This window comes from Rana temporaria, chromosome 3, assembly GCF_905171775.1.
Source record: "Rana temporaria chromosome 3, aRanTem1.1, whole genome shotgun sequence".
NCBI classification, from domain to species: domain Eukaryota; kingdom Metazoa; phylum Chordata; class Amphibia; order Anura; family Ranidae; genus Rana; species Rana temporaria.
The window spans coordinates 389159403-389173943 of record NC_053491.1 but is presented as its reverse complement, the minus strand read 5'-3'; the positions used below and the strand labels follow the sequence as shown (position 1 = coordinate 389173943).

Here is a 14541-nt window from a genome sequence, read left to right as displayed (position 1 = left end):
ACGTCCTTGTGCCTGCCCGTGCCATTCTGCCGACGTATATCTGCGTGCGGCGGTCGGCATGTGAATAATACATCATTAAAAGTTTTTTTTTTATTATTATTAGTATTGCAAGTCGTGTAAGTATGTGAACAGATCTTGTATCAGCCTCCTGTAGTCCATGTATAGCAGGGTTAAAGTGTGAAGCCTCGTACACACGGCCGAGGAACTCGACGTGCCAAACACATCGAGTTCCTCGGCCAGTTCAGCACTGAAGCCGCCGAGGAGCTCGGCGGGGCGAGAGCTCCCATAGAACAACGAGGAAATAGAGAACATGTTCTCTATTTCCTCGCCGAGCTCCTCGTCGGCTTCCTCGGCCGAAAGTGTACAGACGGCCGGGTTTCTCGGCAGAATTCAGCCAGAAACTCGGTCGGAAGCTGAATTCTGCCGAGGAAACTGGTCGTGTGTACGGGGCCTGAGAGGTTGAAGCAGTACAAGAAGCCAATAAAATCATGGACTGAAAAAAAGCGTGCAGATAGGAGGAATAGGAGGCAGATAGAAGGATGATGGGCACTAAGGACACTTAGTGACAAAGGAAAATACTGTAATCTCTGGATTGAAGGTATTACGGCACAAAATCTTTTTTATGGTCAAATTATTTTTATTAGGGGTGCACTGAATGGAAATTTTGGTCCCAAAACCGAAAATTCAGGATGCACTTAGCCGAAAACCGAGAATGACAGTTTAAAAAAAAAAATATATATATATATATATATACACAGTATCTCACAAAAGTTAGTACAACCCTCAAATTTTTGTAAATATTTTATTCTATCTTTTCATGTGACAACACTGAAGAAATGACACTTTGCTACAATGTAAAGTAGTGAGTGTACAGCTTGTATAACAGTGTAAATTTGCTGTCCCCTCAAAATAACACAACACACAGCCATTAATGTCTAAACCGCTGGCAACAAAAGTGAGTACACCCCTAAGCGAAAATATCCAAATTGGGCCCACAGTCTTAATATTTTGTGTGGCCAACATTATTTTCTAGCACTGCCTAACCCTCTTGGGCATGGAGTTCACCAGAGCTTCACAGGTTGCCACTGGAATCCTCTTCCACTCCTCCATGAGGACATCACGGAGTTGGTAGATGTTGGAGACCTTGCTCTCCTCCACCTTCTTTGATAGAGTCTGGGAACCATGGATAAAATACCTTTCTGAGGGATTATGATATATTAGTACGGTTTAGCAGAGAACAACAGGGGTGCACATCTCCTCTCTTTACTTTTTTCTCTCCTTCTTCTCTTCTCCTTTTTTCATTCCTTTCACAGGTTCTTAATTTCTTCTCCTATATTTTGATTGAGAGGCCAGGATGGGAACTTAGGCCACATGGTACTATGGTATGGATCCCTCCTCTTCTTTTCCAATGAAGCCTGTAGAGTCTTTATTTGTTGTTGTTTTTTTTTATTTTATATTTACTCGCAATAGGTTTCTTGTAGTTCGTTAAAGTGGAGTTTCAATCCCAAATATTTATTTTCATGATTGTGCTCATTAGACCTAAAAAAATAAAAAAAATTACTGAAAAAAAAATCTATTAAAAAAAAAAAAAAATGTTTGGGCTGAAGATGAACCAGGTCTTCAATAAATAGGGTGCAATTTAAATATTTGTACTATTCAAGAAAAACTTTATTAAGATTATAATATCTCTAAATAGATAAATTCCCTGTAATATGGATTGTCCACGAAATGTGCAGACATCTTTTTTTAAGATTTATTTTGTTTGAGCTCTAATTTCCCAGACCAGGCTGGCCTGCTTTTCTCCTGTGTGACGTTTTCTGGCAGTCAGGGACATGGCAGCTTGCACTGGAGAGGTTAAATATTAGTCATGGCAAGGTGCAGACATTATACGAATATGAATATAGATTCTACTGAGCGATTCTGGGCTTGCACTGCTAGCATGAACCTCCACATGGCCTAGAAACATCAGCCAGGCTCTCCAGTCTTGTCCGGTGTACACCACAAACTTACCACATACGGGAACTCTGCATTAATGATCTGGAAAAAATAAAGATATTTAACACTATTATTTAATTGTATCACTTAAATAATTCTTGAAGGATAAGAGTTCGCATTGACGTATATCTCAGCTTATTTCCTTTGCCTGGGAAGGCCAGGTGCAGCTTATAGCTGCCCATAGAGATGGCTGTGTGTGCGGATGTACTCGTTAATACGCATAAACGAATATTCCAAGAACAGAAACATTTCTACCTCCAGAATTTGAACTGCTAACAGAGTGGGGTCATAAAATTCCGACAGAATGAGGTCCACCACTTCCTGGGCTGCTCGACTTCTGGTGCCCCCTTGATGATACCTCCTGGTATTCCTGCAGAATTTGAACTGCGAACAGAGTGGGGTCATGAAATTTCGACCAGGACAGCATGAGGTCCACCACTTCCTGGGCTGCTCGACTTCTGGTGCCCCTTTGATGATACCCCTTGGCATACCTGTATGCTATATGAGGGTTTACATGAGTACTTGCATATAATCAAATACAGCCACGCACATCCATTCATGTCTATAGGTGACTCTAGATAGCACCTGGACTTCCTGGGTGAGGGAAATACACCAGAACTTACATTGCATCTGCTTAGGGCGCCTGCTAGTAAGAGCTTTACAAGGCAGGTTCACCTCCAGCAACATTTTCCAAAAATCCCTCTATGCAATTCCATATCTCCAGACTAGTACCAGCACTCCTCCAATTTTAAATGCTGCACCTCCTCCGATTACACATACAGCTGTGGTGGGAATGGGGCCCTCAATCCCCTACACCCCACCCCCTCCCCTCATCCTGCCGTTTCCAGGACGGACTGGGCACTACAATTGTGCACCCGCTAGCATCTGCTTTGGGCTGTTCAAACTCTGTGTGCGTGTAGTTCGCTCCCTCCTTCTTTAGCAATAGTGGCTGAGCTCAGCTAGAGAAAGAGACAGCACACTGCACATGCATTCTGTTTGAATGCCCTGGAGCTGCTCTTACTGAGTTCAGCTGGAGAAGGAGAGGAGATCCCACCCCCCACAGCTGCCTGCATACTTAACTCAATCCAACCTCCGCAGTTCTGCAGTTTGATAACACCCAGCAATTCAAGTCCCACTGTTCTGGCTGCGCCTAGCGCCCTGTAGACTTCTATGGGTCTGTGTCCTGAGGCCAAAGACGATCAGACACAGTCTCACAGAAGTCTATGGACCTGAAGTGCACAGATGCTCTTTTCTGTATTTCTTTGCCCTGAAAAGAGGTGTCCCTTTCGCACTGGAGCGGTTTGCAGGCACTATTGCGCTAAAAATATAGCGCCTGCAAACTGACCCTAAACAGCTGCTGCTGTCTCTCCAGTGGTGCGCTAGCAGGACGGTAAAAAAAAGTCCTGCTAGCCGCATCATTGGAGCGATGAAGGAGCGGTGTGCTCCTTCACCGCTCCTGCCCATTGAAATCAATGGGACACCGCGGCTATACCGCCGGCAATGGGCCCCTAAATATGTGGTATGTCACCGGTGCAAAAAATCGTTATGTGCCAAAGATCTGCTGCAGTACTGTGTATGCCTCAAAATGAAGTGTAGAAAATATAAGTGAACAAATGTGTTACTGCGCCAATCCTACAATCTTATTTCCAGTGATAGTGAACCCAATATAATTATGCAAAAATCAAGTCCATAGTACTATAAGCCAAATACCCTGTGTAAATAAAATATAATATATATAAAAATAAATATTACTAAATTAATAAGTATAATAAAAATGTGAGTAAAAATAAAATACAATATAATCTTCCAAGGCAAGTCCAATACTATAAAGGAAATCCAATGAAAGTGCAAAATAATAGTGCTCCTTATTGTGAAAAAATAAATATGTGACTGCTGCTCCCCCAAACGTGCCACCGTCACCAACTTCTGAAATGGGCACTCACCAGACCTAGATTTGAAATGCGCCTGTAGTTATAAGGTAGATCTATCCCCTCCTTAAAGCCAATGTGCAATCCTCCTCCACAAAAACATTCATATGGTTCCTGATGGTAACTAGTTCTAAAACATGAGACTAATCATAGCATAGTATGCCCAAACTAGTTTATTGAAAAAATATATAAAACAAGGTCTAACTCACAAAGTACGGGCCTCCAGACCAGCACCAAGTCCTTCCAGCAGTGCCGAGTGACAAGACGCTCACCAATGTGTGGATCCCCTCGGCTGGCGTACGCTCCACGCCTCCGTATCAGCGGCAGGAGGTGATGTGTGACGTAGTTCCACACAACGTACTACCCAGAAGTCTCTACGCGTTTTGCAATCAACCTTGTTTTAACCCTTTCTCGGCTGCTAGAGGGGGGTGAAACCGCCCCGCTAGCACCTGAATAGCACCGCAAAATCGGCGGCGCTTTACCGCGGACGCTGCTCCCGTCCCGGTGTGAAAGGTGCGTTATGCTATGCAGTCATTGTGCACATATAGATTATTCCACACTGTATATGTTGGGGCCTGACAGTAAAACCATTAAAGTGGTTGCAACCTCAGACATGAAATAGGAATACAGCATATCCCTTTATAGTATGTACTTGTCTCAGTTAAGAGTACTACTGTAGGTGTCATTTCTGTCTGCTGCTTTATTCCTTTACTATCAGCAGCATGAATCTGACAAGTTTTCCTAACACCAAGAGTAAAAAGGTCACAGGGGAGGGACCCCCAGCTGATTGACAGCCTCAGCTCTGTTTCTTTGAGCTGTGTGAAGGGGGTGTGTCCATTCCCTCCAATCAGCTCTCAGAGTGTAACTTAAGTTCTCCGCCCCCTTTTTTTCTGACAGCTCAGCCAAGCTTTATAAATTCTGGACCTTGAAAGGATGTAGAGAAGAGAAAACTACAGGTAAACAGGTACTATCTATGTGTATCACCTGAGTATAGTCACTTCATTGGGTATATGTAAGGATTTGCAACCACTTTAAACTATATGTAAAGCCAAAAAATATTTTTTGGATTGATTGGGAATGGCTAAGAAGCCTGTAGGGTTTTTTTTTTTTTTCTGTAAGGCACGGTTCATTTTTGTAGCAAGTTTTTGTGAATTTATTATTTATTTTCATGCTTCATGCGTTTTTTGTTTTGACCAATGATAGGCGCTATCTAATGTGGCATCATTAGGTGTCATCTTTCTTTTATCTGCTTCCTCTCTGTTGTGTAGTGGCACCTGACCAGTCATGCCCCCATGCAGTTTTTTTTATATATCAGCAGCCACAGCTACTATCAGAGTAGAACAAGAAGAGGTGGAGAAGAGTAATGCCGTGTACACATGATCGGAAATTCCGGTAATTCCGAACGTGTGTATGCTCCATCTGACTTATTCTGTCAAAATTTCCGCCAACAAAAGATTGGGAGCAGGTTCTCTATTTTTTAGACGGAAAAGGTTTCTATCAGAAAATCCGCTTGTCTGTATGCAATTCATGCAAAAAAACATGCATGCTCAGAATCAAGCAGAAGAGCCGAACTGCCTATTGAACTTCATTGATCTCAGCTCGTCGTACGTGTTGTACATCACCGCATTCTTGACGGTCGGAATTTCCAACAAGATTTGTTTGACCATGTGTATGCTTCACAAGTTTGAGCCAACATTCCAGTGGCGGCGCATCTATCGTGGGTGCAGGAGCGCCGCCCCCTCTCTCCTGCACCATCACTTAACAATACATAGATTCATGCATTCATGAATCTATGTATTGTCGCCGCTGCCACCCACTATTCAGGTGGCCAGCCCCCTGTTGAGCGCCAGCCATCTGAATAACAGTGGTGGGTGTGTTTTGGAAGTGTCTATCAGAGCCAGTGGCTCTGATGGGCTTCCCGATTACAGCCTGGGGGCTCTAATCGGCTTCCAAATGGTTAACCAGAGGGCGCACAGGGTGTGCGTTCCCTGGTTAACACTGACACGCGTCTCAGCCAATCAGGTTCAACAGGTCTGGTTACGGGTCACCTGATTGGCTAAAGCAACATTGAGGGCTGGAGAAGACATTGAGGGATCGTGGAGGAGGATGGCTGACCCGAGAGTGCCGGGCGGGGGTCAATCTGGTGGTATTTTGGGGCAATCTGGCGGCATTTTAGATGGCAAACTGGTGGCATTTTACAGGGCACACTGTCAGCAATTGATGGGCACAGTGGCGACAATTGATGGGCACAATGGTGACGAATTGATGGCACAGTGGCTGCGTTTGATGGCACAGTGGCGACAATTGGTGGCACTGTGGCTGCGTTTGATGGCACAGTAGCTGCATTTGATGGCACAGTGGCAACACTTAATGGCACAGTGGCTGCGTTTGATGGCACAGTGGCGACAATTGATGGCACAGTTGCTGCGTTTGATGGCACAGTGGCTGCGTTTGATAGTACAGTGGCGACAATTGATGGCACAGTGGCTGCATTTGATGGCACAGTAGATGCGTTTGATGGCACAGTGGCGACAATTAATGGCACAGTGGCTGCGTTTGATGGCACAGTGGTGACAATTAATGGCACAGTAGCTGCATTTGATGGCACAGTGGCTGCGTGTGATAGTACAGTGGCTGCGTGTGATGGCACAGTGGCGACAATTGATGGCACAGTGGTGACAAATGATGGCACAGTGGCTGCGTTTGATGGAACAGTGGCTGCGTTTGATGGCACAGTGGCAACAATTGATGGACACAGTGAGGCTACAATTGATGTGTTTTTGTTTTTTTTCGTTTGTTTGTGCCCCCTCCCCTTCTTGTTGGAATATCCGATCATGTGTACGTGGCATTAGCATATATACTGGATCTTTCTAATGAAAAAAACTATTTGGGACATTTTCCTTTACTTCCTGTCTGCGTGACACAACAGGGAGTGAGAGAAAATAGCTTCAAAGTAGGTTTTCATTAGAACAGGTGTTCCCATTGGAAGATTCCCTCAATTCCTATTTTCTTATCCCTGTGATAATTGTAAAATGTTGGACTTCCCATCACTTTCTTTTCAAAAGACAGTAGAGGCTGGGACAGATAGGGAAGATGCATCTTCCTGGTGGCCACACACAAATCAACAAAAACCTTACTTGAGTTTTTAGCTTTTCCATATACTATCCAGAACTTTGTATTTGCATGCAATTTTAGGATCCATTTAAATTTCTGCATTAATGCACATAATACCACTCAATATCCTTTGTTTAGTTGGGAAAAGACGATTTACTTACCTGATCCTTTGCTCTGCAGTCTCCTCTGTGTTACTATACCAGTCCATGCAACCTGTTCTTCTCTATGCTCTGGTGGTCGGAGGTCCTCTGATGTCATCAAGACCAGTGCAGGGACCATAGCTCTCCAATGCAAGTGAGGATGCTGAGGAGCGGTCCATCTGCAGAGAATGAGTAGCAACGTGAAGGAACTAAAAGGAACATTCAGCTCAGATGCTGCTGTAGTTCAAGAACAAAAAATGAACAGCAAGTGAACAAAACCTGAGATTAGGTGACCTCAAAGATGTTTTTTTCTGCTTGGTGTTCTCCTTTACAGCAAACCTCAAGTGCAAATAAGCTAGTTGTGAGTCAACGGAAGGGCAGGCCAAAGTGACAATTTCCTATCTGAAGTTAATATTGCATAATAAAGGTCCATGGGCTTCAAGGGCTCTGGTGGGCACTCTTCAAGAAAGTTGAAATTGCATGTAGGGTTCTTATTAGGATGGATTATTACATTTAAAGGCCAGTTGAAGTCTCCCACCTTCCCAGCATGTCATGATCTTTGACTGATTTTTGTTGGAAATGCCCTAAAATACCCTTTTCGCTCTCACACTGCAGTGCTCTGTGCTGGCAGAGCTGAGTTAAAGCCACTCCCCTCAGCTCAAGTGTCCTTACACAGACTTGCAGATTAAAGAGTGGGCTTGTCTAACCAGTTACATTACAGAGTGTACAGGGGCAAATTATGGTACCCTGAATCTAATTCTGGCACAGTCTTATTTAACATTATGACCACCCTAAGACATCAAGGCATGAACTCCACAAGACATCTGATGATATGCTATGGTATCTGGCAACAAGTTCTCAGTAGGAGATCCTTTCAGTCCTGTAAGTTCTGAGGTGGGGCCTTCATAGATCAGACTTGTTTTTCCAGCACATCTCATAGATGCTCAATTGGATTGAGATCTGGAGAATTTGGAGGTCACGTCAACTCCTTGTATTCCTAAAACCATTCTTGAATTCATAAGACCAGGCCACTTTCTGCCATTGCTCCGTGGCCCAGTACTGATGCTATCAGTGGCGGTGCGTCCATAGCATCACGCTCTAATCAGGCACTTCCAAAACATGCCCACCGCTGTTATTCAGATGGCCGGCGCTCAACAGTGGGGCCGGACATCCGGAGCTGCGTTGGCTCAACGCAATTGGCACTGAGCTGACAAGCCATTCACCTCTGCAGCTAGGGGTTCGGATCCCGGTCTCAGCTACATGTGAATTGAGTTTGGTGGTCTCAGCCCGGCTCCCGGTGGGTGTGCTATGCGAGGTAAGCCTGAGCTTAGTACGCCCACCCCCCTTCCACAAAAACCACCACACTTACACGCACTCGAAATTGGGTTAACATGCACGCACTTTGACCATGCGGTCTCTAAAAAGAGAGGCGAAGGACTAACGGGGCTGGTTGAGCAGGCAAATCCTCTCACTCCCTTATAGGGAGTCCCTCTGCCCCGTTGGGCTTCAAAGCGGAGCAGGTAGGGCGGGCTGTGTGGGAGGACCCCCTCACACACCCACCATTGCCACCCGGGGCATGGAGAAAGGTGGCAGATTGCCTCTGGGGGAGGCCTGCCTACTCCCAACTCCTGCAGTCCGGCTCCTCTCTCGAGTACACGCACAAAATACACTTTAAAAAAAAAAACAGTGGGGCCGGACATCTAAATAGTGGGCGGCAGTGGCAACAATACATGTATTGTTGATTGATGGGTGCAGAGGAGAGAGGGGGCACAAACTGGCTGCATTTGGGGGCACAAACTGGCGGCAATTAAGGCCACAAACTGGCGGCAATTGGGGGCACAAACTGGTGGAAATTGAGGGCACGAACTGGCTGCAATTGGGGAGACAAACTGGCTGCATTTAAGGGGACAAACTGGCTGCATTTAAGGGGGCAAACTGGCTGCATTTAAGGGGGCAAACTGGCTGCATTTAAGGGGGCAAACTGGCTGCATTTGAGGAGACAAAGTGGCTGCATTTAAGGGGACAAACTGGCTGCATTTAAGGGGGCAAACTGGCTGCATTTAAGGGGGCAAACTGGCTGCATTTAAGGGGGCAAACTGGCTGCATTTAAGGGGGCAAACTGGCTGCATTTGAGGGGGGAAACTGGCTGCATTTGGGGCAAACTGGCTGCATTGTGGGGGACAAACTGGCTGCATTTGAGGGGGCAAACTGGCTGCATTTGAGGAGACAAAGTGGCTGCATTTGAGGGGGCAAACTGGCTGCATTTGAGGGGGCAAACTGGCTGCATTTGAGGGGGCAAACTGGCTGCATTTGAGGGGGAAAACTGGCTGCATTTGGGGGGACAAACTGGCTGCATTTGGGGGGACAAACTGGCTGCATTTGGGGGGACAAACTGGCTGCGTTTGAGGGGACAAACTGGCTGCATTTGAGGGGACAAACTGGCTGCATTTGAGGGGACAAACTGGCTGCATTTGAGGGGGAGACACTGGAGGCGTTTGATGGGCACATTGGTTGTGTTTAATGGACACAGTGGCGGCAATTGATGTTTTTTTTTTCGGTTTGTTTGCGCCCCCCAAACATTTTGAGCACCAGCCGCCGCTGGATGCCATAATTCCCATCGTAGCTGTGGACACAGGTCAGCATAAGCATCCCGACCGGTCTGCAGCTACACAGCCCCAATCAAAACAAATTACGTGCCCTCTGTTCTGACACCTTTCTATTGGAACCAGCATTAACTTTTTCAGCAATTTAAACTACAGTAGCTCTTCTGTTGGATCGAACTACACAGGCCAGCCTTGCCCATATGCATCAGTAAACCCTGGCCGCCCATAACCCTCTCATCGGTTTGCCGTTTTGCCTTCTTTGGACCACTTTTGGTAGTTCCTGACCACTGCAGACTAGGAACATCCCACAAGAGCTGCAGTTTTGGAGTTGCTCTAACCCAGTCGTCTAGCCACTACAATTTGTCCCTTGTCAAATTCACTCGAATCCATATGCTTACCCATTGTAATGAATTAATGAAATGTTATTCACTTTACCTGTCAGTGGTCATGGAGTAATGGTTGATTGGTGTATATATCTAGAACAACGGCTATAACAGGAAAAAAGAGGTATGTCTGTGAACATCGAGGTTGTTTTTAAAAATGATATCGGACTACAGATCGAATATTGTGACTTGCTTTGGACTTTATAAAGGCAGACTTATAAGTTAATATCCTATTTGTTAAAGTGGAGTTTCACCCATAAATATAACATTACATCAGTAGTTTTAAAAAAATGGCATTAGTCCTTTACGAATTTTTTTTTTTTTTTTTTAGATGCCTTCAAAGTGTTGTTGCTAGGCAGAATAGTTAATCTTCCCACTTCCTGCACCTAGATGCTTAATGCTTCCTAACCTGCACCGCACAGACTCCTGGGAATGTAGTGGGTGTAACTTTCCAGGAGTCTGTGCACTCCCCAGTCTCAAAGAATCATGTGACTTGGACAGCACAGGTGCTGAAACCTGATCTCACACTGCTTGTGCAGCACTGAGCATGTTCGAGATCTGCAAGGCTGAAATCCAGGAAGTCATACAGTCTGGCTTCATGATGCCCACACTTAAGATGGCCCCAGTCAATTTCTATTGTATAAAGTGTCTAAATGCTGTAACAACCTAACAAAACGGACCTTAGTTTACAGGCCAACTTTACTAGAATACATTAAGCTTGTGTATTACAGGGGTATTTATATTTAAAAAGTGAAATTGTGGCCGGAACTCCGCTTTAATATTTGTCATCACACCTTTTTGTGTGAGCAGAGCAATAGCAGAGCAGGCCTAGAGTAATCACCTATGCAAATAAATCATTTATCTAAAATGACAATAAAGCCCATGTGGTTTATTGGCTGCTGAACAGGTGCAGATATTTCATGCAATTCATTTAACCATTGTCATAGAGATCACAGATGTGTCATTTTTTATTACTTGGGAAACACAGCAATATGGAATACATGGAGGTGTATAGCAACACATGTACCAACAGGTGGGCATAGTGCTCTGCAACACTGGAACAATGGTGGCACTGTAAAGAAGAGACTCCAAGTAAGCAGCTAAATACACAGTTGAAATGCAAACATGGGAGTTGTCTTACTTGTCAACTTATTATTTCTGTTAAAGATCTTCTCTAGGAATTGCAGAACAAAAATACATTTTTAATATTTTGCAGTTCTGTGGCGGTAGCATTCGTTTTCTTTTTTCAGGAAAAACACTATGGGACAGATCCACGTAGCGGATCGTAATTTTCGGCAGGCGTAGCCTATCGTATTAACGCTACGCCGCCGCAACTTTGAGAGGCAAGTGCTGTATTCACAAAGCACTTGCCTCTAAAGTTACGGCGGCGTAGCGTAAATCTGCCGGCGTATGGGCGCGGAACTCAAATGTTAAAGATGTGGGCATGTTTTATGTTAATTTTACTTGACCTGACGTAAATGAAGTTTTTTCTGAACGGCGCATGCGCCGTCCGTGGGGGTATCCCAGTGCGCATGCTCGAAATTAACCCGCAACAAGCCAATGCTTACGACGTGAACGTCATTCTACGCAAAGCCCTATTCGCGAACGACTTATGCAAACAACGTCAAATTTTCAAAATTCGACGTGGGAACTCGACGGAAGCGCCACCTAGCGGCCAGCGTAAATATGCACCTTAGATCCGACGGCGTACTAAGACGTACGCCAGTCGGATCTAGCCCAGCTTCAGGCGTATCTTGTTTTGTGGATACAAAACAAAGATACGCCGGAGCCAAATAGAAGTTACGCGGCGTATCCATAGATACGCCGTCGTAACTTCTTTGTGGATCTGCTCCTGTCTGACCTACAGCGACAACACTTACTCTCAGTACTGTATCTGTGAAGGAGAAGTGTTGTCTCCGTAGGACAGGACTGTTCTGTAGTTCTCTGAGCAATGAAGCTAATACAGTGGAACCTCGGTTTACGAGTAACGCGGTTAACGAGCATTTTGAAAGACGAGTCACTTTTTAAAAAAAAATTCTGACTCGGCTTGCAAGTGTTGTCTGGCAACACGAGAATAATTCAAGCTAATGGGGTGTGCAGTACCACATTTAGCCAGAGGTGCGGGGGCGGCGGTAATACTCAGAATCACTCGGAAATACTCTATTATCAGGTGTTTCTGAGCCTTTCTGAGGTCAGCCCAGCTGTCCCTGAGGCTCTCCGATGCCTCCCCACCTCTGGCCACATGCGGCATTGCATGCCATTGAAGTCAATGCGGAACAAATTATTTTAGTTTCCATTGACTTCTATGGGGAAACTCGCTTTGATATGCGAGTGCTTTGGATTACGAGCATTCTCCTGGAAGGTTCCACTGTACACAGAAAGTTATCAGTTAATAAGATTTCTGGTAGGATGAACACTTTTCTGCCACTTATCCTACAGATATTAGGATTTCAATGATATATTTAAGAGATCAAGCACTCAGCAAATAAAATAAGTTTACTTTTAGGGTTCACATAAACTTAAAGTGATAATAAAGTCTTGTTTTTTGTTCTTTAAAAATAACAAATATGACATTCTTACCTGCTCTGTGGAATGGATTTGCACAGAACAGCCCAGATCCTCCTCTTCTCAGGTTCCTCTTCAGTGCTCCTGGCCCCTCCCTCCTGTTGAGTACCCCCACAGCAAGCAGCTTATTTTGGGGGCACCTAAGCCGAGCCGCTGCTCTGTGTGTCCTTTCAGACACGGAACTGCGGTTTGGCCCATCCCCTCTCTCTCTCCTGATTGGCTAACTGACTTTGATTGACAGCAGTAGGAGCCAATGGCGCCGCTGCTGTGTCTCAGTCAATCAGGAGGGAGAGTCCTGGATGGCCAAGGCACTCCTGCAACATCACTGGATAGAGATAGGCCCGGTACACACGAGCAAACATGTACGATGAAACCGGTCCGTTTTCACCGTACATGCCTGCCAGAGGGCTTCTGTACGATGGTTGTACTAACCATCGTACAGAAGTCCGCGCGTAAACAATACGCGGGGCGTGTCCGCGTCGTCGCCGCGACGATGACGCGGCGATGACGCGGAGACGTGGGCGGGCCTGCCATTTAAAGGCTTCCACGCATGCGTCTAAGTCATTCGACGCATGCGAGGGGCGGCGGGCGCTCGGACATGTACGGTAGGTCTGTACTGACGACCGAGCGGGCAGGATTCCAGCGGACGGTTTTAAAACACGTCCAGGAATATTTGCCCGCTGGGAAAAGGCCCGGCGGGCAAATGTTTGCTGGAATTCGGCCCGCTCGCACCTACACACGACCGAACATGTATGCTGAAACTGGCCCGCGGACCAGTTTCAGCATACATGTTTGGTCGTGTGTACGGGGCCTTAGGGTTTGGGTAAGTATTAGGGAGGCTTCTACACACAGAAGGTTTTTTATCCCAACGCATTAAATGCATTAAGATAAAAAAAACTTCTGCCTTTACAACAACTTAAAGTAGCCAAGCACCTCATAAAATATAAAAGCAGCCTTTGCTGCAATACTCACCTCCTTTCCATTGCTGTACTTAGCAGACTGTTAGCATCATCCTTTTCTGATCACTGCAGTTCCCTGGTTGAATGATGCCCACTTCCCACATCCCACTTGCTGTTAGTCCTTAGCTTTGAGGACCCCCCTGGGGACATGTCATCATGCCAGCTTGGGATTACGGTACTGATGCACAGAGTAGCGCTTACATGTTATTATGTAAACACTGTAGAAATAAGGACCACCAGGCCCAAACACTATCACATGGGAGCCAACATGGAGTTTCCAGAAAAAATAGACCCCTGGCTCTGACAGACAAATATATATAGTCATCAGGGACACCATGAGGGGGTGTATCAATTTTGTGGTTAGGGGTGTGGTTGCCCTAACAAGAAAACCTGTCACTTTTCCCTGATATACATACAGTACTAACTGAATAAATACAAAGGGAGTGCTTGTCATCTTCCCCACCTCTTCTCTTCCCTTCTTTTTGCTTCATTCATGTATCTGCTTCTCGGACACAGGTCTTTCAGAGATGGTAAGGTAGCCTGTGAACACCTATAAGCCTCAGCATGCTTTATTGGTCCAAATTTTGAATTTGTACTCTCAGAACTGTTGGAGGACCACAGACATTGTTTTATTTTTTATGTTAACCACTTCAGCCCCAGAAGGATTTACCCCCTTAATGACCAGGCCATTTTTTGCAATACGGCACTGCGTTACTTTAACTGACAATTGCGCTGGCATGCGACGCTGTTCCCAAATAAAATTGATGTCCTTTTTTTTCCCACAAACAGAGATTTTTTTTGGTGGTATTTGATCAACTTATTTTTTGCGCTATAAACAAAAAAAGGCCAACAGT

The 14541-nt window shown here is 45.4% G+C and overlaps 1 long non-coding RNA gene across 4 annotated transcripts in view; it reads right to left on the bottom strand.

Moving 5' to 3' along the window:
• Positions 1 to 1292: 1292 nt before the first annotated feature.
• LOC120932923 overlaps positions 1293 to 14541 on the bottom strand; it is a 77985-nt gene continuing 64736 nt past the window's right edge. For 2 of the 4 annotated variants that reach the window (XR_005748043.1, XR_005748045.1), the window contains 3 exons: positions 10216 to 10268; positions 7199 to 7356; positions 1546 to 2037 (listed from right to left, as the gene is read on the bottom strand). This is a non-coding gene — a long non-coding RNA (uncharacterized LOC120932923). The other 2 variants (XR_005748046.1, XR_005748044.1) reach the window with 2 other exon arrangements.